General features: G+C 55.3%; 3 long non-coding RNA genes across 3 annotated transcripts; 2 read left to right on the top strand and 1 right to left on the bottom strand.

Annotated features, from left to right (window-relative positions):
* Positions 1-337: 337 nt before the first annotated feature.
* LOC144310346 (uncharacterized) lies at positions 338-9,539 on the top strand. The gene is made up of 2 exons (XR_013376060.1): positions 338-4,522; positions 4,644-9,539. It is a non-coding gene; the product is annotated as an uncharacterized LOC144310346 (long non-coding RNA).
* LOC144310345 (uncharacterized) lies at positions 5,326-24,196 on the bottom strand. The gene is made up of 3 exons (XR_013376059.1): positions 23,449-24,196; positions 7,165-7,418; positions 5,326-6,737 (listed from the first exon to the last, which is right to left on the bottom strand). It is a non-coding gene; the product is annotated as an uncharacterized LOC144310345 (long non-coding RNA).
* LOC144310344 (uncharacterized) lies at positions 22,864-26,404 on the top strand. The gene is made up of 3 exons (XR_013376058.1): positions 22,864-22,992; positions 23,494-23,730; positions 25,178-26,404. It is a non-coding gene; the product is annotated as an uncharacterized LOC144310344 (long non-coding RNA).
* The last annotated feature ends 321 nt before the right edge of the window (positions 26,405-26,725 follow it).

The following is a 26,725-nucleotide window of genomic DNA, read 5'->3' as shown; positions in this document are numbered from 1 at the left end:
CAAGGGACAAAAGCCCCCACGAGCTGGAGAATCAACCTACATCTTCAGAAGTGACATCTTGCAAACATCCCCTCTTGTTCCCTGGACTTAGTATCTTGTTAACTCTTTCTTAACATACACCTCTGGAGATCACAGACTTCTTTAATACATTAGTAAGAGCAATAAATAGAAATACAGATACACACGTGTATATGGTGACCTATGATTTATCCCCAAGCCAAGCTGCTTGGAGAGTGAAGGGGATGGCCCAGTCAGGAAGACAGGCAGACCAGCACTGACCTGGGAACTGTAGTGGTCTACCTGAATGGGAGGTGTGACCACAATCCTTGCTGTCCAGAAGCTTCCTGGATTACAATAAGCATCCTACATACAGCATAGTCATGGTCTGCACAGTGCTCTCAGGCTTGCCCACTGTCCTGGGGGAGTGGAGAGAACCAGGTAGACACTGGTTCATTATTATTATTATTATTATTATTATTATTATTATTATCATTATTCCTGCTTCAGGCAGGTCGATTGATTTTCTGGAGGCCAGAGTGGGGATCCATTCCACACCTACCATGGCTTTCCCTTGAAAGTGCCGTCCTCTCCTATAATTTCCTGAAAAATCTGAACATACAAATATAAATCTATAGTTGACAAATCCTTCTGGCTTCCCTTTTTGCCTTAGGTGCCAGGAAGTTCAGAATAAAACTTACGGCTGATTTGGAGTTTAATAATCTATGAATCAGCCTGCCATTTCTATTTACACAGTTCTGTTGTTTCTTGCATCTCCCAAGCCCCCTTTGGAAGCAGATGGGGATCAAGTTATAAATAGCATCTTTAAAGGAACCAATCTGTGTGCACAGGTGGACCTCACAAAGCACCAGCCAGTCCTGCCCAACACTGAGTGTCCTGGAAAGTGCCTTCCTGGGGGGGTCCACACTGCTGGAGTGCCTCTCCTGAGTCAACTCCATCGTCTGCTTCCTTTGTGGAGAGCTGGTGGGTGCATCTGGTGTGGTGAACGGAGCACTGTTCGGAGCCAAGCAAGTCACCTGGCAGCTCCAGACTTGCAGGGCTGAGACTCAGAACCCTCCTGGGACTGCCACCCTTCTGCAGAGCCCAGGCTCCATGAGCAAAAAAAAAGGTCTGTGGCACCAAGGCCATGAGCTTATTTTGGGACACTACTTAATCTGCAGATCTTCCCAGTCCCAGTTCTGGGCCCCTTTTGCTGGGAATGCCTCTGCCCACACCCCCTCTGTGGAAAGTGAAGACAATGCCCACAGCAAATCCAGGACCCCTTCCTCCCCACTCCCAAAGCATACTGCATGTGGACCTCAATCACAGCCTACATGTCATTCTGCCTAGACCTCGGTGAGTTACAAACGTGCTCATGCCCTAGATGGAGCCTTCTGGAGCCCAGGCCTTCTTACTTGTGGAGTGAGGCTGCTTGTGGCCTGCCTCTCCCACAGGGAAGGACATGAATGCACCTGAAGACAGAGGCCACCATCCCAGTGGGAAGAATGGCAAGGGCTGGTCATGTCGTGCCTGGACTGGTCGGTGACAGCCAGGACCTGCAGGCTATTTTAGGGGGCTCCCCATCCCGCAGCTCACCTCTTCACACCCCACCCCTTGGATATTTACTATTTTGTTATTGTTGTTAATTCCTCACCAGGTGGAAACCCGCACTGTGGGGCTTAATTAAGCTCAGCCAGCTGTTGCCGAACATGGGGAGTGTGATGCATGGCAGAGCCAGCCTCAAGTGGTGGAGGAGGGAGGATGAGAGGTGAGGAGGAACGGGTGTCTTAGAGGCTGTGGGAGGCCAGGAGCCCCAGGCCCAGATGGAAGGGGGCCTGAGGTTGGGGGACAGGAAGCCAGGCTAACAGAGGGGACCTTTCAGGTAGGTCCAAAGGTGTGCGGCACTCTCCATCCCCCGCTGATGCAGACCCCAGCTCCTAAGAATTGAGAGCCTGTGGAGCAGAGGAAGACTTTGCAGGGGGGAGAGTCACCAAGGCTAGTGCTAAGAATGTGCTACCCAGGCCCTGAACAGCAGCCCCCAGGGAACACAAGGTGTGTGCATGTGTGGTGCACATGAACACATATACATGTATGTAGGGCATGTGTGGTGTGTGCATATGCGTGGTGGGTGTGATGTCTATATGTGTGTGATGTATATGTATGTGTGTGGTGTGCGTGCATGGTGTATGTATGCATATGTGTGGTGTGATACGTGTATAAGCATGTATATATGTGTGTGGTACATGTGCACGTACATATAAATACATGTGTGGCATGTGGATGAGCATGTGGATGTATGTGCGGCATCTATGTGTCTCCACGGTGAGTGTGTGTTTAAAACTCTGCATCCACAATGCCTTAGCTCTGGATCAGGATTAGACTGGGCAGCACACTCTACTCTTGTCTCAGAACACGCCTGGCAACTTCCACAGGACATTCACAGAAACTCCTAAAACCAGGATCAGCTGAGTGTGCAGGTACTGTGTCAAACAAAAGGGAACTGCTCTGTTTCCTGCAGGACACCTCAAGCCACTCGTGTGTGTGTTTCTCTGGGAAGTGCTGGGCTGGGAGAGGGGAGTGGGCTCAGGGTGCCGGGAAGGGCTACACAAGGCTGGGCACAGGCAGGCCCCGGTGCTGCACGCGGGCCCCGGCAAGGCAGGAGTGTCACCCCCCACCCTAGTCACCACCACATGTCAGACCATGCCCCGCAAACACATAAAGAACTCCTACCAATCAGGAAGTAAAACGAGCAAGTGATTTTGATCTTTCACAAAAGAAGATACCCAAAAGCCCATAGACATAGGAAAAGTTCAACCTTCGTTGAGACTCCACTCCTCACCCACCAGAGAGGCTGCAGTTAAAAGACCAATGAAGCAAGTCCTGGTGAGGATGTGGGGCAGCTCACCTGCTCACCAGTGACCTGTAAAATTGCTGGCATTGCCCGCTGACAGGGAACATAGACACACCCATGGATGGCCTTCTTCTCTCCCCATCCTGCGCGGTCAGTTCCTTGAGGTGGCTGATCTCTCACAGCCCAGGGGGCTGCAAGTCCAGGCCCAGGGTGCTGCCGATCTCGTGTCTGGGGAGGACCCACTTCCTAATTCACATACGGTACTCGCTTACTGTGTACTCACAGGGCAGGCAGGGCATGGGCACAACCCCTGGGGGCTCTGCCGTTAGGACTCTAATCCCATCATGAGGCTCCCACCCACCCCTCCTGATGCCATCACACTGGGTGCTTGGTCCAACTTAGGAACTTGGAGGACACAACGTTCCGTCTGCAGCCCCCCACCTGGCAGAGCATTAAGTTCCTCCACCTACTCTGCCTCCAAGTTTCAGTGCCCTCAACGTTTGGCTAGGTCGTGGCCTTTCCCACACAAGTTCAACCAGAGTTGCTGGGGGTGGGGGGCAGTGCTCTCCTTCCTACACCTGCCCTTACTTCAGCTGCTGTAACAAAGACCCAGGAAACCAGTTCAAGTCCCCATCTCCAACCAGGGGTGAAGTGGAAGAGTGGAGATAATCGTGTCTTCCCACCAACATGTTCTGGCTTTCTCAACACTTGCCTACAGAACCTCACTTGGCTCTTACCACACCCCAGCAAGACAAGCACAGGGTTTTAATTACCGCCTTAGACCACACGGTTAACAGCGGTAAGACCAAAAAAAAAAAAACAAAAAAAAAACAAAAAAAAAAGGACCAAAAAAAAAACAAAACAAAAAACAAAAAAAAAGCAGCAGTAAGACCAAGTAAAGCCTGTTGGAGCAGATGGCAGTTGCTTCTGGTGCTTTAGGCGGCACCCCACAAGCATACAGTGTAAGGAAACATTACCTATCCAAACATGGTTCAGAAATGGGCAGGATCCCACTGGGGCTGACTCAGCAGCTTCATAATGTCATCAGAGACCCAGATTCCTTCACATGGTCACCCAGCCACTGCCTCCCTGGGTCTGTCACAGTTCTGCACACCTTGCAGGGTGGGGCACTGACAACTCTGGGTCCCAACCATATTATCGAGGATGCCTGGTTAGCAAACAGCCTTGGCACAGGCAATCTTCCCTCCAAAGTCAAGAGCAAAGTTGTTCGTTTCCTGGAGGAAAAGTCAGGCAAGCTAGGTCACTAAGTCTAGCTCAGCACACCATTCCTCAGACTCCCTGCACGCACAGCATCCATCTGGATCACACCCATGGGACTCAGGCAGAAGGGAAGCCCCCAAAGCCAGAACACAAGCTTCTGCCTGCACCACGACCAAGAAAGCTCCCTGGCTCTGATCAGAAGTCTCATGTCCTCTGCCAGCATCCTCGAAAGCAGGGAAGCCTAACTTCTTAACCTCAGACATGCCACAGTCCAAGATGAGGCTGGTACCAAGATGACTCTGTGATCCCAAACCTCACACCCACACATGGGTAACTAGCATAGAGAACAGTGGTTTGTCTTCCTACAGATCTCCCATAAGAGCTAGAAAGATGGTCTCCTGAAGTCTCCCTCATCTTGGGTCACATGCTCATCTCTGAACCAACCGCTGAAGGGTAAGTTGAAAGAAGGGCAGGGGGTGGGCTGCTGTTAGGGTCCCCCGCCCAGAGGTGGGCAGAGCCATGGGCAAGGCAGCAGCTGACACCGCATCCTTGTCCTCCCGCCTCATTCTCAAAGCAGGTCTGTGCAGCAGGCATGGCCCCCATACCAGAGGAAGTGCTGACGCAGCTCAGGAAAGGTCAGAAAGCCGGCTGGCCGCAGAGCTGGGACCGAAACAGAGCTCAAGTGGCCCCCCACATCTGGTTCCTCCCTGCTGGAGACAAAAGGCCACAGTGTCTTCAACAGGCCAGCCACCACTGCCTTAGGGAGAGGAAAGGTCTGGCAGCAGGCATGAGGCCCGCCACCCAGGGGGCTCCTAGGAAGGTGTCTCAGCTACAGTCACATCCTCCTCCCGGCCCACTAGCTCATCTGATCTCTGCTGACCTCACCTGTCCTTCCCGTGCTCCCATGGGCAGCCCCTGGGATCCCTGGGCCAGTGGAGGAGCAGGCTGCAGCCCTCTCAGGCAGCCGCCACCCCCAGCCATGGCCTGCAACCCCCCCCCCCCAAGCCGTGGCTTGCTCACACACACACACCCCAAGCAGTGGCCTGCAGCCCCGCCTAGCCCTGAACAGCTCAGGTGTTCCAGCCGGGTGAGCGGAGGGATACTGGCTCCAGACCCCAGCCCCTCCTGGAGCCCACCTGAGACAGGAGGAGAGGCTGAAGAATCAGCCCCCACCCCCACCCCCTGGGACCTGACCTGCGGAAGCCAGTGCTCCTGGCACCCCCCAGGCTCCGGCCCGGCCTCACCCGCAGCCCCTTACCCCTCAGGCTCCTTGGCCACTGCCCCCACCACCGGATGCTGTAAGCTCCTCCCCACCTGGAGTGTTGGACACATGCTGCGCCCAATGGGCGTCCGGCCGTGAGCTCCGGGAGGCACCGTGGGCGAGGGAGCCGCCCCACGGGGCACCTGAAGGCGCTGCAGCAGGTGGAGGACGAAGGCTGGGGCCCGGTGATGCCTGCGCCCACCCTGGAGGCCGGCCTGTCCGCAAGGCTCTGCCCTTACAGTGAGCTACCGGGGAGTGGGGCGCGGAGGGAAGGGCTGGAAGAGGGCCCGGGAAGGCAGGAGGCCGGTGCCCCCTGCAGCTCCATCCCTGGAGGGGGGCTGCCTGGCAGGGAGAGGGGCCAGGCGCCCATGACCCCTGGCCCCGGGCCGCCCAGGGACACCCTCTCCACGGAGAAGCTGGGCATGGGGAGACCCAGGGTGCAGGCCCCCGTGCACCAGCCTTGGGGTGTGAGCTGCCTGCAGAGCGGTGCACAAAGGTCGGGCAGCCTTCTGGCACCTGGCAGGAGTACCGTGGAGGTCAGTGCCCCCACGCCCTGCCGCTCCCATCCTGGCCTCGGGCTGGACAGACAGGTGGTGAGCAGCAAAAGCCTGCTGAGCCCTGCACCTCAGTGACGATGCTCCCAGGGCTACCGCCATCCCCGCCTCCCCCTCGGGAGCGCCCCTCTTCCATCCCCCAGGACCTGGGGCTTTGGCCTCCAGCCTCCCCTCTGTCCTGAGTCCCAGAGCTTCCAGGGCCTGCAAAGAGTGAGGCTGCACAGATGGGCCCGAGCTGCAGTCTGTCCACCCAGTGTGCATGCCCTAGATGGATTGCCGGCCTCCTCATCACCCTAAAGGGAAGCCTAGCCCCTACCGAAGCCATGTGCCCGGTGCATGCCTGCCTGCCTGCCACCGGTGTGGAGACTGCCCTCCAGCCTGCGGTGGGCCAGGGCCACATGGCTAGCTCTCCAGGGTTTGCTGATGGGTGGGACTATGTTCCCCGCTGTGTGAGGCTCTCACTCCCTGGTGGCATTTAGAGGGCTAGATTCCAGATTGTGCAGCAACACCTCCCATCAGCTCAGTCCCTCCTCTGTTCTCTCTGAGGACAGGGAAACTACAACCATGTAGGTCCTCATGCTAAGGACAATGTTGACCAGTCCTGGTGCTCATCCTCCAGAAGACTGTGTTTTCCATACCACCTCACTGTTTAGGGGGCTGGCCAAGCTCCGGATGGTGGGCTGCAGGCCACTTCTAGGCCTGCCCCATAAAACCTGGAGCTAGAGATAATTGTGGCTTGTGATTTCACCAGGACCTGTCCACTTTCTCTGAAAATAGCTAGTTGGTGGGGCCTCCCCTGCATCCAGAACACGAGCCTCAGGAGAGTCCAGGATTGGCCATCAGCGTTCAGCCTCTGCAAGTGGAAAGAGGGTGGGAGGCAGGTGGAGAGAGCATATCTAAGATGCTTGCCCCATCCACCCTGTGACTGCTTCGTAGCCACATGCATCCTTCCCTTCAGCTTTGAAAAGGTAAATAACCACGCTAGTAACCCAGCCTGCTCCCACCTAGCCCAGTGTGGCTTCCCTGCCTGCAAGCTGGAAGACCCCCGCCCTCTCCCCACTGTGCAGGACTTCACTGAGCGTCCTGTGACTCACCCAGTCTGCCCCAGGAATTCACCCCTGATACGCTAGCTTGGGGCATGTGGTGTTTTTCCTGTCCAGACGTGTCAAAGGAAAAGCAGCAAGGCTTTCCACTGGGTTCTACCACAGGATATTCAGCACTGGTTGAATATTAAAATCCTCAGAATAAAATTATATAGGGAATGACAGCTGCCCAGGTACCTCCTGAGATGGGCTCAGGATCTCTAGGGTGGAGCCATGCTTCTTTCTCTGGGTGATTGCAATGCCAGCAACAGTTGGAACTCACTGTCCTGCCATGTGCTGCCATTCAGGTGGGGACAGGATGGACGATGCAGACGTGCTCATGGGCTGGTGGCTCGCATATGCGCACACACATGGATATTATGTGACCACGCAGTCACGCAGGTGCTTGCCTCTGCACAGCTGTCCTGGAAGGATGTGGGGACACTGAGGCCCTGGAGGTGAGAAACAGAAGGGACGTTTTGATGGCTTTCTTTTTCCTTTTTTTTTTTTTTTTTTTTTGATGGCTTTCTTGTACTGCAGCTTGTAGGCTCTTAATCTCCATTTAACACTATTTTTTGTGTTTATAATAAAAAGAGTGCCTTCTCCAGACACTGCCCTCCCTCTAAGAAGGAGATTTCTGGCCATTGATGACTTTGGAGCATTATCTGGAGGCAGACAGGCACCCTAGAGGGGCTCTCTACCTGAGCCCCTGAAACCAGGTGCTCGTCATGCAAAGAGCAAGGTGCTGCTCCTTGACAGAGTGCAGATGACCCTGGCAGAGCTGGCCCCCACAAGGTCCATTCTGCTGATATGGTCCTGAGCAGCTCAGTCTCACAGACACGCACCTACACAGCGCTGGACCTGGGGAGACAGCCTCAGGAGACTCTCAGCCCAGGACTCAGCCCTCACCTGGCAAATAGTTGTGGCCACATGTGATAGTGGATGAGTCAGGGGAGGAACCCCATTCCAGCAGGCTTGTTCCCATCTCCTTCACCTTACCCCACATTCTGGCCAGAGAACCTTCCACCAAGCTCCATCCCACTGCCCCAGGCTCCCTGTGCAGCATTGGGCCACACTTCCTCTCTAGGCCATAGATTATTTCTCAAGGAGGGCACTGGACCACAGCTTCTAGTTGCCAGAATCACCTGGGGCTTACCATAAATTCAGAGTCCAGAGGTCCACCATCCCAGATAGGATGGAACTGGCAAATCTGCCAGACGAGCACCTGGGTGGCATGGATGGCAGCCCTAAGTGAATGAATTTCAGATGCTTTTTTTGGCATTTGGCAAGAGTAAGACTACTAGGCATCCCAAAGGATGAAGGGACAGGCTTGGGGGGAGCTTCAGGGGTAGGAAAGGATGGATGGGTCCAAGGCAAGCAGTGTCTGAGCCCTGAGGGTGTTGGGGGTGCCTGGCCTTCCTCATTCCACCTTAAACATCCGACTCATGAACACTGGGAAGGCTGCCAACACAGGATGGAGACAGCCTGAGCTTTCACATGGAGGCCCCCAGAACTCCCCCATGGTTCATTTTTAATTGGATTTAATTATTTTCTATTTAATTGCATTTTTAAAAGCTCTCCCTAGTGGCTTCTTGATCTGAGGATCTCTCCTCTTCTCTCTCCTCTCCGGGCTGGAGGCTTGGCCTGGGTAGGGATGAAGAGACAGAGCCGGGGTGGCTGTGGGGCCATAGTCCCACTGAAGGTCCCTTGGGACCTGGGAAAAGGCTCCTGGCAGGGGCACTACAGATAGGAAGTGGATGGGAGGCCAGAGCTGAGGGTGCCCCGAGTGCCTCGCTGGGCCATGCAGATGGATGCCCAGTCCCACCACCTTCTGCACAGCTTTCTCCTCGTCCTCACTGTCTTCCTAACTCTCTGCAGGGTCAGGCTCCCCCATCACTCACCTGGCTTGCTCCTAACAGTCCTCTTCCCCTTCTCTGCCCTTCTGGAGCCTTTCCCCATCCCTGTCACCCTCAGAATCAGATCCAGAGTCTTCTCGCTCCTCAAGCCCACCCCCATCCTCTTGTTGCAACTGCGCAGAGCCCCTGCACTTCCCATCCATGTGTCCTGCTCTTTCATCTGTCTGCACCCATGAAGATGCCTGCCTCTTGCCTCTGTTCTTCCTGAAGCCCTCCACAGCCAGGTGTTCAGTAAGCACACGTGAGCACTCCACAGACACTGCCCCAATGCTGGGATGCCCATCATCCATCAAATGTGACTGCAAAGGATTTGTGGGCTCCCTCCATGAAGAGGTGGAGTGGGTCCCACCCTCAAGCCCACATGGGCTTCTGACTTGGTTTAGCCAACAGGATGCGGCTGAAGTGATGTTTGAAACTGGAGTCTGGTGCAGCCACCACTTCACCCTCTTGGAACATCACCCTGAGAACACCAGGGAAGGAGGCTGGTCTAGCTCATGGAGGCCTTGGGGCATGTCCGGCTCCATCTCTCAGGCCTGTGAGGGAGGCCTCTGTGACCTGTCCAGTCCACAGACTCGTTGGTGTAAGCAGAAGCAGGTGTAAACCTAGGCCGAAACAGTCAATTTGAAGTCATGAGAAATAAATCACTATTGTTTCTGACCACTGAGATTCGGGGTGTTTGTTATTCACTGAAAGCCTGTCACATGGCCACCATGGGCAGCCTCTGTCTCCTATTCTTCAGTGGATGCCTGCCCTGCCCCAGATGCCAACTTCCCCTCCCCCGGCCCCTCAGAACTGTGTACATGGTCCTAGGGGAGATCTGGTTCCCTCATCCTCCTTCAGCAGCTCCTATCACCCACCAGGGTGGAGCTAAAGCTAACCCACATCAAAGGCTGCACCTATCTTGCCCCTCCCCACCCCTCCTGCTACATCCCTGCCCCAACACTCAGTGCACTCAGTGGCCTGGGCCTGGGCACTGTGTTCTCCAGTCCTGCCAAGTGCCAGTTCACCACCCTATCCCACTCTGCCCAAGACCCAAATGAATCCTTACCTCCCCCAAGAAGACCTCCTAGGTCTAAACACCCTGTATCCTGCAGCTGAGCTGTTCTTGGAGGCCCCTTCACTCCTTCAGCTGGATTGCCACCCAGTTCTTCTTCAGAGCTGAACCTCCCAATCACTCCCTTGATCACAGCCCCTGGCAGAAGGATATGTTGAGCACTGCTTTATGCACTGTAAAAGAGATACATGGCAGGAGTCATTTAAATAAGAGATGGGGGGTGGGCAGCCCGGGTGGTTCAGTGGCTCAGCGCTGCCTTCAGTCCAGGGCATGATCCTGGAGTCCTGGGATCGAGTCCCACTTTGGGTTCCCAGCATGGAGCCTGCTTCTCCCTCTGCCTGTCTCTGCCTCTCTCTCTCTTTGTTTCTCTTATGAATAAATAAAATAAAATCATAAATAAATAAATAAATAAATAAATAAATAAATAAATAAATAATAAGAGATGGGGAAAATGCACATAAACAGAGGGACTGTTTCCTTCTTGCACCCCAGGGGATTACTTATGTAGTCCCCAGGATGAGTGCACCCTTGCCTGGAACCTTACATTGGATCAGAAGCTCAAGGATAGGGTCTTGTTCATTGTTGTAGTTCCCATAGACTGGCACAGTGCCTGGTCATACAGCACAAACTCTGCGGACATGTGGTTGGGGAGGGAAAGGAGGGATGGGAGGATGGATGGATGGATAGATGGGTAGGTGAATGAATGAGAAAGTGGTGATGGTAGATGAGTGAGTGAGTGAATACTGTGTGTCCATGAGAACAAAGTAGAGGCTTATCTTCCTAGATTGGTAAGCTTTCTACACAAAATTCCGGCACCTAGTTTTAGACAGAGTGATCTTAGTCGTGTGTGTGCCTAAGACACAACAGAGATGAGCTAAAACCACAGTTGTGCAAATCTCTCTTCTTCTTGATGCAGGAACAGAAACTTAGTCCTCGTTCCCTACTTGGGTTTAGGACCTACACTGGACCACTCTGGGCCAACCCCTTTCCCCAGGGACAGCCTCTCTGTCTGATTCTTCCAGTGCCTTTTCTGGGCATTCCTGCCATGAATACTTCTGGGAATAGCTGAGCCATTCGATGGAGTTAAGCCCGGGGTGGGGGTTGGGCAATTAAAGGTCCAGTAAGCCGCTTAGTCTCAGGGAAATCGGGAATGTTGAGGGCAAGGCCTCAGTAGAAGCGGGGGTCACTGCAGGAGTCTGTTTGCACTTTGTCTCCACCAGCCTTGCAGGAGGACTAGGCTACTGCAAGGGTCACAGAACCAGTGAGGACACAAACCCCAGACATCCACCCTCCCTGTGTCTAGCTCACTTGAATACACTGTGATGTCTTGGACAGAATCCAAATTAGGAGAGAACGGCCAATTTCTGGTCTCATTCCTGCAGACAACTTGTTCCAAAACCTTGCACAAGCCACTGCAACTTTCTGGACCTCAGCTTCCCATAAAGTATCCATACCTGGCACCCCTCAACCCAAAATTTCCTAGTACTGTGACTACGGCAGACAAAACTGTTTTCTTTCTTTCTTTCTTTTTTTTAAAGGATTTTACTTATTTATTCATGAGAGAGAGAGAGAGAGGGAGAGAGAGAGAGGCAGAGACATAGGCAGAGACAGAAGCAGGCTGCAAGCAGGGAGCCTGATGTGGGACTCAATCCCAGGACTCCAGGATTATGCCCTGGGCTGAAGTCAGACGCTCAACCGCTGAGCTGCCCAGGCGTCCCTGATCCCAGTTTTCTTTGCAGATAGTCTGAAACATGGCATCAGAACCTTTCTGGACACAGCATTCTGGACAGGGACCATGAGTACACTGGTGTGGGGGACGACCCGCGTTGGCCACACTGGATTTTCAAGGCACCACCTGGCTGTGAGGACCATGTGTGATATCCTACCGGCTGCGTCCGTCTTTCTCTCAACACATGGGCCTTACGCTCTGGACTGTTCCTTCATCTCTGCATTTCCCTGGCACACAGTGGGCCCCAGATGCTGGTGGAGAAAATGAACAAGTTACCGTTTATAATTCTAAGTCCTTTTGCCTCGGGCCTGGGGAGGACATTTGCTGGGGTTCATCCCAGCACGCATACCTGTGTGGGTCCTCGGCACACAGGCTCTGTCCTTACTGGCATCAGGAGAAACCAGCAGAAGGCTTCCCACATGAACAGATGAGCAAGAAGAAGCAAAGCTCCACTCACAATGGGCCCCAGAGGCAGGTGGCCTCCCCTCATGGAGCTGGGGCTGCCAGGATCAGCAGATGTAGGGGGCTCAGCAGATGGGGGATAGCCAGGCCTGGTGTCAGCCCTCCAAGGGGCATAGTCAGCCACACAGGTTGGCAGTTCCCACCCCAAGGACCAGTAGCCAAGATACAAGTCAGATGCCCAGGTGAGAGGCCTGCTCTGACCCTAGAGGAGCTGACCGCAAACCACAGGTGGCCTGCCAGGCCTTGGCTGTCACCTCCTCACAATGGCAGCTTTGTCACAAGTCAGCCTGCCAAGCCTGGCTGCATTTCCCCAAATACCCTGTGGGTTTTAGATGTAGTGGGCCCAGAGTGAGAGTCTCTCAGGGGATTTGGAGGGGAAGCTACCTCTTGTCCCTGATCTGTAGAGTCACCTGTGGCATGTGGCCAGGCCTGCCACTGAGCCACTATCCCCTACCCTTCTTCACCAACTCTGATCTGTTAGATGGGGCAGTGTAGCCCAGCACCTGCTGGACACCCTAGGTCATAGGCACAACCACTGGCCACACTAGGGTATCTGTGGGGCTCTGGCTCAATTTGGGGAGCAGCTTGCCCTCTTTCCCCATTTCACATCACTAAGCCTTCTAACATCAGACAGCAGCCCCACAAAGCTGTTTAATCAGGTGCCAGACTGCCTGTGGTCAGATCGCTGCAATGCATCCACATGTATCTGGTGTAGGCCACATATATCCCCCACACATATATCCATATATCACACATAAGCGCACACACACACACACACACACACACACACATACACTCGGTGAGTCTGCTTCTCTGGCTCTGCTCTGGTGGACACTTGCACAAACCTGCTCAGGGACCCACAGCTGGAGCAGGTAGGAAGGAGAATGGTGGCAAATAACAGTGTGATAAATACCCTCCTGAGAAACCAGGACTGTTAAAAACTGCCTTGAAAACTAAAGTTCCTCTTCTCTCCTGGTGACGTGTCAGTGGAAGTGCCCCCAGGTCCCATTATTACCCCCCATCCTGTCTCCCTGTCACCTGGCTCTGACCGCTGGGAGGCGGTAGGCAGGGTACCTGGGTTCAGCACCACGGACAGAGGAGCCATGCAAGAGGGACCTCTGCCCCCAGATTTTACAGCCTCATGGGACCCCGTCACCACTGCCCAGGACTCTGTTCATTCATTTGCTCATCACCCAGTACAATGGGGCTGTGGCCACAGCAGCAACAGGCGTGTGACATGTGTGTGTCTGGCTTGCTGCAGGCACAGGTATTAGCTCACTCAGGCCTCATGATGTCCTATGAGCTCAGCACTATTGTGCCCACTTTGCAGACGAGAACACTGAGGTTTGGAGCAAGGAGTGCCCTGCCCAGGGTCCCACGGCTGGAACAAGGAGGAGCCAGGAGCCAAACCTACACAAATCCCTCCTCCCCCCGCCACTCCCTGCCTCCTCCATGCAAGGAAGAGAGGGAATGTTGACCAGTTTTGGATACCACTCCCCCACCACCTGACTTTATACTTGGGAACACTGGGGCTACCTATCCATCAGAATTACACATTTGTTGGGGAGCTGGGTCTGTCCCAGAACCACCGTGAACTATCTCAAGTACCCCGAACTAACCCACAGCTGGCCTGCATGCAAGAGCCAAATCCTGTGGTCAGGAAGAGGGAAAGGCAGGGGGATCAGCCAAGGGTCCTTGTGTCCTGTTGGATACCTGCTCTCCAGAAAATCTTCCTCCCATAATTTGCATGTATTTATAATTTTCATTAATGATTATTAATGATTGCTGATATTTGCACAGAGCTTTCCTGCTGACTAGGAGCTCTGGACTGGGTGACTTGACATTTGCTTATGGGTGAAGCCAGATGCAGAAGCAGCCTGGCCTTGAGGGAGGGAAGCTCATGGCATGGGTAGTCTGTGAGATGAAGAGCAGCCACAAGGACAGATGCTGTGAGAGACTGGCCACTGCTGGCCGGAAGGCCACTGCCCTAATGTGCAGCATCTGTCTGGCGCTTACAGAAGACTTTGGGAGGTTCTTCTAAACTCAAATGTGTACCTCGAGAATTAGAAGTAGGACTTTGGCTGCTCTTATGCCCCTTGTTCTTTGTCAGGTCTCCTCTGTGTTCTGTATGTCTCCCTCAATTGTGCTTGCCTGTGTTTGGCTCAGCCAGGAGGAGACAAGGCCTCACCCCATCTGTTTCTGGGCCAGAGGAGGCCAGGGGAGCAGGCACATGCTGCATGGGGGTCTGACAGCAGCACCCATCTCCTGAGTTCTGTGTCCTGCTTGCACCTCACAGCATCCTTGTTGGGAAGTCTCCAGCATTATGTCTATATTTACAGATGAGGAAATGGAGACTCAGAGAGGAGAGGGGACTCCTCTGAGTACATCCAACCGGGGGCATATGCACCTGGCCTGAAGCTCCAAAGTCCAAGGTCTGTTTGCTGAGCTGTGGGATGGAGAAGACAAGAGTGCCCACCTCACAGGATCACTGGGCACGTGAACGTGTGTAAAGCAAGAGAAGAGTGCAGGCTGGACTGTGAGTGGTACCAGCCATCTGTACACTCATATATACATCCCCAAACCCAAATGCCATTTCACAAACAGCGTTTATCTTTTCCATCTGCAATGCCTCCTAATAGGTTTTTAAATATTTAAATAGTGGTCTTAACCCAGAAAGGTAATCTCTCAGACAACGGTTCTAAAAAGTCCTGGTGCTGACAGGAAGAACCACACCTGGAAGAAGAGCACCCAGGGACCAGGGCCTGGAGCGAACCAGCCTCCCTCCAATGTCCTGTCTGTCTGGTGGGGGGACTTAGTATCTTCTTTTGGGAAAAGGGGGGTTCCGTCTCCCCTTGGCCCATCCACAGGAACCTGGCTTAGATAAGGCTTGACAGGAGAGTCCCGGAGATTGTAACATGGAGAGAAGCGTGAGCAAGGAAAGGGGTGATGGGGCAGGGCAGCAGTCACAGGGTGGGGAGCAGCCTTGGGGAAGCCTGCAGTTGCTCCAGTGTCTGCTTTCAGAGGTCTTTTGTTTAGGTCCCAGTTAGTAGGGCCATGCTGTCCATGCAAGCTGTCACTGGGATTGGGATGCAACCAGCATGTACTGGTGTGGAGGTATGAGAGCACTCTGCCCTTGCTTTTTCCATGCATGACACCTGGGAACCTGCCCATCTCATCGTCTCCTGGCTGCCCACCTAGGAGCCCAACTGGGAGCCCACCTGGGAGCATGCTTCTTTCTTTCTTTCTTTTTTTTTTTTTTTAAGGGAGCATGCTTCTTGGGCAGTTTCTCTGTGCATGAGCCGTGTGTGTGGGTTCTGTGTGCCGGGGTGCAGTTAGTCTAACCTCAGGTCCCTTGACATCACCCCACCAATTGTCACCCCAGCACCTCGCTGAGGTGCCTCCATGACGGCCTCTCTCCTTCAGCAGTGAGTAGTGAGTATGTACTGGGCACCTATGTGCCAGGCACTGTTCTAAGCTCTGAGTTTCCAGCAGTGGGTAAAGTGGATGCAGACACCTGTTCCTATGCTGCATGAGTGTGGTGGGGACGGGGACCACACGTGAAAGGGATTAAGGAGGTGAGGGTGTGGTTAAGAAAGGCCTCTCAGGGCGCCTGGGCAGCTCAGTTGGTTAAGTGTCTGACTCTTGGTTTCAGCTTAGGTCATGATCTCAGGGTTGTGAGATCAAGCCCCAGGAAGGGCTCTGTGCTCAGCAGGGAATCCGCATGAGAGTCTCTCTCTGCCTTTGCCTGCTATCCCCATCCTCAAAAGAAAGGCCTCTCTGTGGAGGTGACATCTGGCAAAGACTTGAAGGAGGCAAGGCAGGCAACAACTGGAGGAAAGGGCCCCTGGGAGGCAGCCCAACACATGCAAAGGCCCTGTGCAGAGCAAGCCTGGCATTAAAAAGAAACAAGCACACCAAAGATGAGGAAAGAAGGCTGGGACCTCTGGGGCCCTTGAGATTTTTCACTTAGAGGGTGGGAGCCATGAGGAGTCTGAGCGGGAGAGGGGTGTGGACAGCTTCCCTTCCCACCCCCGCCTCTCCACCCATGTCACATCCCTTACCGTGCCTTTCCCGTAATTGTAAATCTGTTTGTATGATTGTGTGTTCAGCTTTTGTGTCTGCCAGCAGGCTGTCGGCTCAGGAGGAAAAGGCTGCACCCCGTCCCTGACACACCCAGAAGAGTGAGCCCCCCCTCCCCCCCCGCCCAGTCCCCCCTGCCCTGCCCTGCCCTGCTGTGGCCTGCGCACCGTGGAGCCCGGGTACCAATGTCCAGCCAGTTCCTCCCAGAGTCAATGTAGCCCCTAAAGCCCTGAACGCCCCTGACTGGGGCTGTTGCCTGCCTGCTTCCCCAGCAGGTGCGACCTCTGCAGGCCCCTCCCTCCTGCAGGGGTGGGGGAGGTGGCCTGGACCTGTCCCCACCCCCGCCTGCATCTGAAAACTTCACTTCCAGAGGGAGACAATGGCCAGGGAGAGGGGCCGGCGGGAGCGAAAGTGATGAAGTGTCAAGCTCTTGACGGCTGCTCTAAACTCCGCGTTTTCCGCGGCATTTAAATGCCCGCGAGCAGATTAATAAGGTCTCGGCAGCACAGCGCAGTCTGCGCATCTTCTATCTGGAGCCCGTCGTGGGCCGAGTGAATATTGATGGCCAGGCCGGCTGGAGGCGGCCGCGTAGCTTTATCTCGCGGGCCCAGGCTGCTGGCCCTTATCAGGCCGGCCGGCTGTGCAGCTGCTTCTGTGGGGCGCCCGCCCCCCCACCCCCGCCGCCTGCTTTGTAATCAGAAGAGAAGTTGCTGTCTTGATATTTCCATTTTTATCTCTTTTATTGACTTCATTTTCATGTCTTTCAGGGAGCATTTTCTTTGGTTGCCTCCATCTTTCTGCCTCCCTTGTCCCTTGGCAGGGCTGGGGAGGAGGGGGTGGTGAGGTGAGGAAGGGGGTCAGGGGTTCCATCCCCCATGCCCCCTCGTGCACCCCATCTTCTCCCTAATCCCGCTCCCACCCCGTCCTTCCCCGAGGGTGGCGTACCCTGGGCTCAGGTCCTCCCAGTCTGGCCCTGATGAGCCTCCACTGGCACCCCTGGGGCCCCCGGGGGAGTGGGAGCCAGGCCCTCTCGGGAGAGGAACCCGTCACAGGTGGGGAACAGCCACGGCAAGCCTCCTTCTCCTGGGCCATCTCCACTGATCCGGGGGAGAAGTGATTATCTCCCCTTCCCAGGCGAGGAAACCCAGCTTCCAAGAGGTTATCAGCCGCTGTCACCTTGGTCTGTGCTGGTGACTCGTGACAGAGAGGGATTGCCAAGTGGCCCGGTCTTTGCAGATGCATCTGTGTCCGGGACAGAGCTCGCTCCAAGGAATGCACCAACAGTTGCCCGCCTCGCTGACTCCTTCCCTCCTCTGCAGGGCAGGGGAGGTCAGAGCTTCATTGCAGCAATTAGCCAGGGCAGTGTGTGTGACGCAGGAGGGCACCAGGGCCAAGCCCCACCCCCCCCGGACCCCCACCCAATGCCTGGTTTAATGTCATTCATGCCTCTGAACTGGGTTGAATAGGGTGTCCCCCAAAACATGTCTGCATCCTGACTCCAAAACCTGTAAATGTGACCTTGTTTAAAAAGTGGGGTCTTTGCAGATGTGATCAAGTGCTGAGTCTCAAGACTCAAGATGACACCATCCTAAATTGGGGTGGCCTAAATCCAATGACTGAAGTCTCTATAAGAGATTCAGACACATGGGAGAGGCCACGTGAGGACAGGGGTGGAAGGGTGCAGCCCCAAACCCAAGGACACCTGCCTGGCCGCCGGGAACTGGATGAGGCAGGAAGGACCCTCCCCTGGAGCCTCCAAGAGGGTGTGTGTCCCTGCCTGGATCTCAGACTCCAGCCTCCAAGTCTGGGGTGGGCAGAGGGGAGGAGAGGTTCTGGTTGTCTAAGCCCCAGTCTGGGGCCATTAGTTTGGGCTGTTCTGGGCACTCACACCACCCCCACCTAGCTGACACCCCCTCCAGGTTCAGTGCAGATCCACAGCAGCGAGCCTGGCACCTGCTACCATACAGGTGCTCTGCAAACATTAGTTGCATGAGCAAATGAACCCAAGTGGAAGACTTGGGGTGTGTGGGTGTGCAGGAACCTGGGCGCAGAAGTCTTCCTGGGTGCTGGGCTCAGGACCCAAAGCAACTGGACAGCTGTACAACCCTTGAGCCCCATGCGCCCCTATGTTCCCCAGCCCCTGTGGCTAGGGGGGCGCATGCTACCTGGAGCTGCATCTCCTCCCTGGAGATGCTGAGACAACGGCTTCAGGAGATCCGAGCAGCCTTGTGGGGACTCCACTGACAACCAAGTTCGCCTGAGTGGGGGAAAGTTACTCCAGCCACAAGCCTGGCCCCCCACCCTGACTAACATGGTGGTCTCCTCCGTGGGCCTAGGGACTCAGGAGGCCCATGTTTGCCGGATGCAACACAAGCTAGTGCTCATCTACGGTGTGGTCAGCAGAGGCCATTGCAGGGGGGCTTGGGATTGATGTGGCTTTGGTTGTTCCAGAAAGAGGAAATCAGAGGATCTATGTGCTGTGGTGATATGCCCTGTGATCCCTGGGAGCCAGACTCCAGCTAGAGTCTGTCCAAACTGTGCTTACAGCTCCGCCAGCCTCAGAACAGCCCATCTTCCTTCCTGCCCCACCCCCACCCCGTGCCTAGGACCCACCCCCAGCCTAGGACGCACACCCCACCCAGAATGCTGAGCAGAAGCGGGCAGGGCAGGCTTCCCCTCCGTCCCAGCCAGGGGCCAGCCTCCAGCCCTGGTGAATCTCACGGGCCTTGGACTGTTCTGTTCCAGAGAAATGTTAGTTAGCCTCCTGGGAGCCCCAGCCCAGCCCTGCCGTACTAGTGTCCCCCTGAGCCCACACACCTACAGGGCTCTGGCCAGCCATGCTGCTCTTGCCCCTCACCTGGTTTCACCTAGGAACCTCCCTGGCTAACACCTTTGGTACTCTGCCCTCTCTGCCCCCAATCCCAGCAACCAAACCACACATCCAGATATTTCCAACTTCCCTCCCGCCCTGGGCTGTGAGACACGGCCACACACCCCAACACCCCCAGCTGCAGTTTTGCCCTGGGGTCAACAAACCTGATGATTCCCCCTGCAAACACCCTTCGGCTCAGCCCTAGTGCTCTGTCTCCTGGGTTGGAGCCCAGACCAGATCCCCAAACCTGCTCACCTGGTCCACCACAGTCCTTCCACCTATGGAGCCATGGGAGAAGACACATCTGCCATTTCAGGCTGCAGCCTATGGGCCTCAGGACTCTTGTCCGGGGGGTGGGGGGCAACATGGCACCGACCCCGGGGCCGAACAGCCCTGTCAGCACAGCAGACTTGGACTCCCGGGCCCAGACCTGGCTGTGACGAGGAAGGCCTCGGGCCTCGGGCAAGGCAGGTGGCTCTCCTGGGAGCCCCATAGGGCAGGAAGTGGGTCCTGGGCCAGTTTGTACGAGCAAACCAGACATCTGGGAGGGAATGGGAGAAACATCTCCCAGCAAGATTCCTTCCTTAGGACACAGAAAGCATTTGCTACACAAGAAAAAAATAATACGATTTCATCAAAATGAAAGCCTTGTGCTCATCAAAGTCACCATTAAGAAAACGGAAAGGCAAATCGCAGAGGAAATAAACAGTACATATATATGACAATCTGTATTGATAATTTATAAAGAATTCTTATAGATTCTTTTTTTCTTTTTTAAAGATTTTATTTATTTATTCATTAGAAACACAGAAAGACAGAGAGAGGCAGAGACACAGGCAGAGGGAGAAGCAGGCTCCATGCAGGAAGCCTGATGTGGGACTCGATCCCAGATCTCCAGGATTAGGCCCTGGCCTGAAGGCAGTGCTAATCCGCTGAGCCACCTGGGCTGCCCCATTATAGATTCTTTTTTTTTTTTTTTAAGATTTTATTTATTTATTCTTGAGAGACAGAACGAGAGAGAGAGAGAGAGAGAGAGAGAGGCAGAGACACAGGCAGAGGGAGGAGCAGGCCCCATGCAGGGAGCCCGATGTGGGACTTGATCCCAGGTCTCCAGGAGTACGCCCTCAGCCAAAGGCAGGCACTAAACCGCTGAGCCACCCAGGCGTCCCAACCCATTATATATTCTTAATAAGAATACAAACACCCAATAAGATGCGGCCCAAATGTGTATAGACACTGGTGTAAAAGGTACTGATGGCCAACAAGCACATGAGAAGATGCTCAACATCACTGGTCGTCAGAGAAATGCCAGTTAAAACTCCCAACTGGCTGTCATTGCACATCAGCTAAAAAGATTACAATTTAAAACAGAAAACACAAAACCTGACCATATCCGATGTCAGCAAGGAAGGGGAACCAGTGGAACCCTCGACGTGCCAGTGGGAACATGAAACTAGGCCAACTACTTGAGAAACCAGTTTGGAAATTCCTTACAAAAGTAAATATACTGTGTATGTAACCAGCAGTTTTACTCACAGGGGAATTTCCAGAAGGGAAGCCATGTGCTCACAAAGGGTCTCGTACACCAGATTTCACAGCAGCCGTACTTGTCGTCATAAAATGTGCACACAACCCAGAGTGCGTTCATATGGGAAGGGTGTCTGCATCCTGAGATGTGGTGACTCACAACACACACACTTCCCAAGAACACCATGACAAGCCACGACACTGGGCACAGAAAGCATGTACCCCATGGTCCTGTTACTGCAACAGTCCAGTTGCCCCATTAGGAGAGAAATCAGGGGGTGATTGAACTGGGGTAGGGGAATTGATTTTAAGGAGGTACCAAGTGACAGGCATGTTCTATCTTGCCTGGAGAGAGGAGAGTATGGGCTCACACGGCGGCGCACTCTCATTGGCCTACATAGGTAAGACCCGTGCATTTACTATTTACTGTCTGGAGAGCTGATGTTAACAAGGGTCTGTGCAAAAACAAAACAAAAAAAAACAAAAACAAAAACAAAAAAAAACAAGGGTCTGTGCAGCGGGCGGGAAGCTGATGCTGTCTGGTGTGCTGGTCAGCTCTGCGACAGTAACCAACAACCCCGACCCTGGGGCTTCTAACCAAGTTTACTTCTTGCTCACAGTACTTGTTGGAAGGGACAGGCTGGCTGTGGCACTTCTCATCCTGGGACACAGAATGAGCCCCCCCTCAGGCACCAATGATGCTGCTCAACAGAGCAAACCTCAGTCGCCACACCTTGCACTGGGCCAAGATGCTACGTGGCCCCACCTGACACAGACAGAGCAGGGGTGAGGTGTCATTGTGCTGCACGAAAGGTTGGAGAGTGAATCACAGAGATGCGTCACCTGCCCCTGGGGATGCACCCGAAGGCCACCTGGGAGGCCAGGTGAGGAGGTGATACCAGCGTGCAGGTGGAGGAAAGGTCCCCGAGCAAAGCTGAGAGGATGAAAGCCAATGAGGATCACCACACCCACTGAGCTTGACCTACCCCAGCCACATAAGGCCTTTGGCGTATTTTCACCCTTGAGATCCTTGCATGGCCCCACGGAATGAGCACTGTCTGGAGGAGGAGTGGGAAGCACGGACAGATCACAGGACCTGCCCAAAGGTGTGCCGGGGTTGGAAAGGCCGGCGTGGGGCCAGGCGACCAGGCAGTGAGGCTCACGCCACACAGCTGGCTCTTGGGGCATGCACAGTAGAGGTGAGGCAGGGGCTCCCTGGGGGCGGCCTGCCAAGTTGCCAGCCTGCTTTCTCCTGGGGATGTGCCAGGATGCACCAGGCCTCTGCCAGCTGAGAGAACTGCCAGGCCAGACGGCTGTGTGCCAGGATGCTGGCAGCCAGGGGGATGGGGGCACCGCTTCCCACCTGTCTCCTCCCCCACATGGCACCTATTTTTAGAGCCAAATCTTCACAGTCAGGATGCAAGGTTTCAGAGCTGTGGGATGGGCTCGGGCTCAGGTACAGGAAGCCTTGGCAGGTGGGGAACCTACCTCTGCAGGGAGCCCAGCTTGGTCGAGAGGCCAGCAGGCTGGCAAGCATGCACTGCCAGGCCCCACGTCCCTTCTGCTCCACACCACCTGCCTTCCCTGCTGCCCCATTCACTCCCTGAAGCCCTCTTCTGCCCCCAAAACTTTGAAAGGTCCAGGACTTGGTCTCTGGGTCTCTTCCCACTCATCTGCATCTGCTCCCTCGGCAGCTTCTGATACGTCTCCCCTCTGGCCACCAGCTCAGAGCTTTGCAGGGCAGATCCATCTCACATCCATCTCCAACCAAACTGGAAGATGCAGAGTGAGCTAACTCTAACCCTCACCCTCCACACACCTCCCATCTGTTGCTCTACCTTGACAGACTCCTGCCAGCCTTCCCCCTGCCCAGTACCACTAGGCCCAGGCCCCCACCAGCTCTCCCGGATGCTCCCCCACTGCTGCCTGGTCCCAGCTTCACCAGCCAGTGACCCCACTCAAGCCAGGGCCTCACCCTCATAAGGCCCCGGGACCCTGCATGACCTCTGCCACCACCTCCCACGGCCCTGCTCCCTGCACTCCAGCCACACTGGCACCTCACCCTGTCCCTGGCTATGATTTCCTCTGTGAATGTGTCACCAACGGGCATAGCGCAGATTTCGTGGGCTCACTTTGCTTATCTTCTGTCTCCCCTCTTGAGGATTTGTGTCCATTTTGCTCATGTTGTATCTCCAGTGCCTAAAACAGCACCCGACACTTGGTAGGTGCTCAGTGAACATTTGTTGAGTGGGTTACTCACAGCGAGGCACGCCAAGAGGAGACAGATGCACAGAAAGACCATTTCTGCACTGTGCAAGGTGGTGAGGGAAGAAGCCTGAGAGGAGGAGGCCAGGCTCCGCGAGGGCACTGGGTGCCAAGGCGCTGGGTACGAGGGCACTGAGTGCCAGGGTGTTGGGTGTGAGGGTAGTGGGTATGAAGGTGCTGGGTCCAGGACACTGGGTGCCAGGACGCTGGGTGCCAGGATGCTGGGTGTCAGGGGGCTGGGTGCGAGGGCGTTGGGTTCAAGGGCAGCAGGTGCAAGGGTGCTGGGTTCAACACAGTGGAGCTGAGCCAGTGGGGTGTGGGGGCAGAGGCTCAGGGGCAGGCACTGGGGAGCAGCCACCCTCCTTCCAGTAAGTGATGCTCCTCTGCCCAGTTTCCAAAGCTGAGCCTCTTCTCAGACCTTCCAGCCACTGCAGGGGGTGGCGGCTGTGCCCAACAGGGAGGGAGCCCCTGGGAGCCCGACACTCCTGCCCCCAGGCTGCCCCCGCCCAGCAACCAGCGGAGGTGGAGAGGGGCGCCCGATCTGAGCGCCACTGGATGGGAAAAGGAAGGAGCTTACCTTACTCTTGTTGCTTCTGTGCTGCCTCCTGGTCTCCCGGTGAAGCCAAGCTCTGGCCCGAGGACGTCGTCCAGCGCTGCCTACGAGGCCGGCCCTGGGCTGCATGCTCTCCATCGTGGCTTGAAGGAGGCGGTGCCTCCTCCACCTTGGACGGTAGTTTCAGTGACTTCTGGGAGGGTGGTTTTGTGTATTTCTCACTGTTTTCCTGCTGCGGCTCTGGACAGGACACGATGTCCATCCACAGCGGGGAAGACTTCCCTCCAGCTCCTCTCAGGACTCTGGGTTTGTTTTCTGTTCTCTGCACTTGAATGTCCAGGGTCTGCATGGGGGGGTTTCAGGGTCATCGTCTCTATCCCTCTGGGTCTTCTCGGAGCTGCTCGGGTCTATGGTGTGTCTCTGCCACTAGCTGTGCAGAGGTCTCGGCTGCAATCCCTTCCAAAGCTTCTTCTGCTCTGTCCTCTGCTTTTCCTTCCATGTGTGCTGTGCCTTTGAGGCTGCTCTGGCTCCCGGATGCTGTCTCCCTCGTGGTTGGAGCTGGGAACTGTCGACCTAGCTTCCCACGGGCTGGGTCTCCTCCACCCAGAGAGTCCTGCCAGGAGCCCGACAGCGCTCCCACCTCTGTCCTGGAGCGGATTGCTTACCTCTCTGTGTCCCCGTAAGAGTCCCACCCCTGTGCCCGCACCATCCGTCTGCTCTCTCCTGGAATCCACTGGCCCTACTGGATCCCTTGGCGTGTTCATCTTAGCTCCCACTCGAGAGCCTGGCATGTGTGTCACACCTGAGTCTGTGTGTTCTCGCCTCCTAGAATGCCTTGTCATTGTTTCATTGTTGGAAGTCAAACAGGCTAGACCAATGATGGTCCCAGAACTTTTGGTGGGAGTCTGATGGGAGCACCAGAAGATGGGGTGCTGGGAAGCATCCCTTTGCCCCAGAGGCTCACCAGGTGCCTCGGGGGCTCCAGGGCCTGGTTTCCATGGAGATGTGACAGCAGCCTCACCCATGAAGGGCCTGGCAACCAGGGGCTCAGTCCCCTGGGTGGCATGAGGCAGGATGGGGACAGCCTGGCAAGTCCTGGCCCGTGGCAGGCAGCGGCCCCACTGTGCACCCCAGAAGGCCATGGGGTCGGTCCCAGGTGGCAGAGAGGACATTCCCTCCCATGCTTCCCCCGGCCGGATCCCACTGGGTGCTGAGAGCATTTCCCAAGCTCCAGAAGGAGACTTGGATCCTCCTGCCACGTGTCGGCTGGAGCTGGCAACCTCCAGGAATAGCTGGGCCCATCAGGGGTCATGTGCACCTGATGGCCCAGATTAGGGACCTATTAGGGCACTGGCAGGTTGTATTCAATCGATGCTGCTTTTGACTCAGTCTCAAAACTGATATAGTTGGCCAAGTGCAGTGTGACCAGCTCCTTTAGGGTCTGTCCAGGCCGCTCGAGTGAGACCAACGCCACAGGCTGTGAAGCAGGTGGCCAGCAGAGTGGTGCCAGGGCCGCAGTGGGTCGGTCACACCTGCGCCCAGCTCATGCACGCAGGCCCGCCCACCAGGAGCCTGCACTCCCGGTTAGATCCAACCCTGTCCATATCGCGCTTTCGTCCTGGGAAGCCAGGGGTGAGGCCGGTGCAGGGGTGAGGTTCAGGATAGTTAACTGTTACGGGCTGAACCGAGCCCCTGTAAATCCACATTCAGGTCCTGACCTCCCGTACTGTGTAACTGATCTACTTGGAAATAGTGTCATTGCAGGTGCAATTCGTTAAAATGACATCGTCAGGGTGGGGTGCCAACCCAGGATGACTGGTGTCCTCACAAGAAGGGGACGTTTGGACACAGAGACCGACACACACAGGAAGAAGCCCAGTGGGATGGAGGCAGGGATGGGCGGTGAGTCTATCGTCCAAGGAACGTCGAGGACGCTGGCAAACCAGCAGGAGCTGGGGGGAGGCCCTGGATGGAAACAGCCCCACAGGCACCTTGGGCTCGCGCTTCTGGCCTCCAGACTGTAGCAGGACAGGTTTCTGTGGTTCCAGCTGCCCGGCATGTGGGACGTTGTTACAGCAGCCTCGGGACACTTGCACTCACCATCAGAGCAGCCTGGCCATCAGTGTGGGGCTGGAGCAGGTGCCCCCAGACCTGGTGGCACTCCTGTAAATCCTAGATGGAGGAGGTCTTGGGGGGCTGGCACAACAGCATCTGGGTCCAGAACTTTTCATCATCCCAAGAGGAAACCCCACACTCAGGACTACTCACTCCCCATTTCCCTAAAGCCCTCATTCCAGCCCCCAAAAACCATGAATTTGTTTCCTGTCTCTGGATTTGCCTGTTCTGCACGTTTCGCAGACATGGACTTACACATGTGGCTTTCTGTGACTGGCTTCTTTCCCTTGGCATATGCTTTATGACCAGCATTTTTATTTTTTATTATTTTTTAAAGATTTTATTTATTCATGACAGAGAGAGGCAGAGGGAGAAGCAGGCTCTGTGCAGGGAGCCCGACGCGGGACTTGATCCCAGGTCTCCAGGATCACACCCTGGGCTGAAGGCAGCACTAAACTCCCCGGGGCTGCCCCATGACCAGCATTTTTAAATGAAATAGAATAAAATGGAAAATACGTGAGTTAGGAACTGCAAACCTCCCTCCCCCCATGTCCTTCCCCAGCACAGAGCCCGGGGAACTAACTCACCAAGGCCTGGAACACGCAGGCACCTGCCCATGATGGTGACAACCGGACGGCCCAGGGGACGGGGAGACCGAGGTGGGAGCATCTCATAAAGGCATGTCAGGCAGGAAGGAGCATGTGGACTTAGCGGGCACTCTCAACACGGGACACAGAGGGTGAGGGAAAGGAACAGAAGCTGCACCCCCTCCCAGCCGCGGAGCCGCAGAACAGCCCTGCTTTCAGGCAGGAGCCAAAGATGGCACAGTGTGAGAGGAGAGACGACCGGGCCTCGGGGGGCCTTGAGGGGCTGCGGGTGGGGGCGGTGCACAGGCAGCGCCAGGGGCTTGTTTCCCTGTAAAAAGGGTAAGAAACAATGAGATGCAGGAAAGCACCACTGTCCTGTCAGGGCGAGGACACTGGCACAGAGTGTGTGTGTGCATACGTATACACTCGTGTGGGGATAACAGGCATGGTATTCTGGAAGCCATGAGAGCATGTAAACATGGGGCAGGATCTAAAGTGTGCTCCACGCTGTAGATCACCTTCCACAAGGCTTGAAAGCCACAGGTCAGAACACAAGGACACTGGTTGATCTGATTCCTGCCTGACAGATGAGGTCCCAG

This window comes from Canis aureus, chromosome 3 (assembly GCF_053574225.1).
Source record: "Canis aureus isolate CA01 chromosome 3, VMU_Caureus_v.1.0, whole genome shotgun sequence".
NCBI lineage: Eukaryota > Metazoa > Chordata > Mammalia > Carnivora > Canidae > Canis > Canis aureus.
This window is presented reverse-complemented; position numbering and strand designations above follow the sequence as displayed.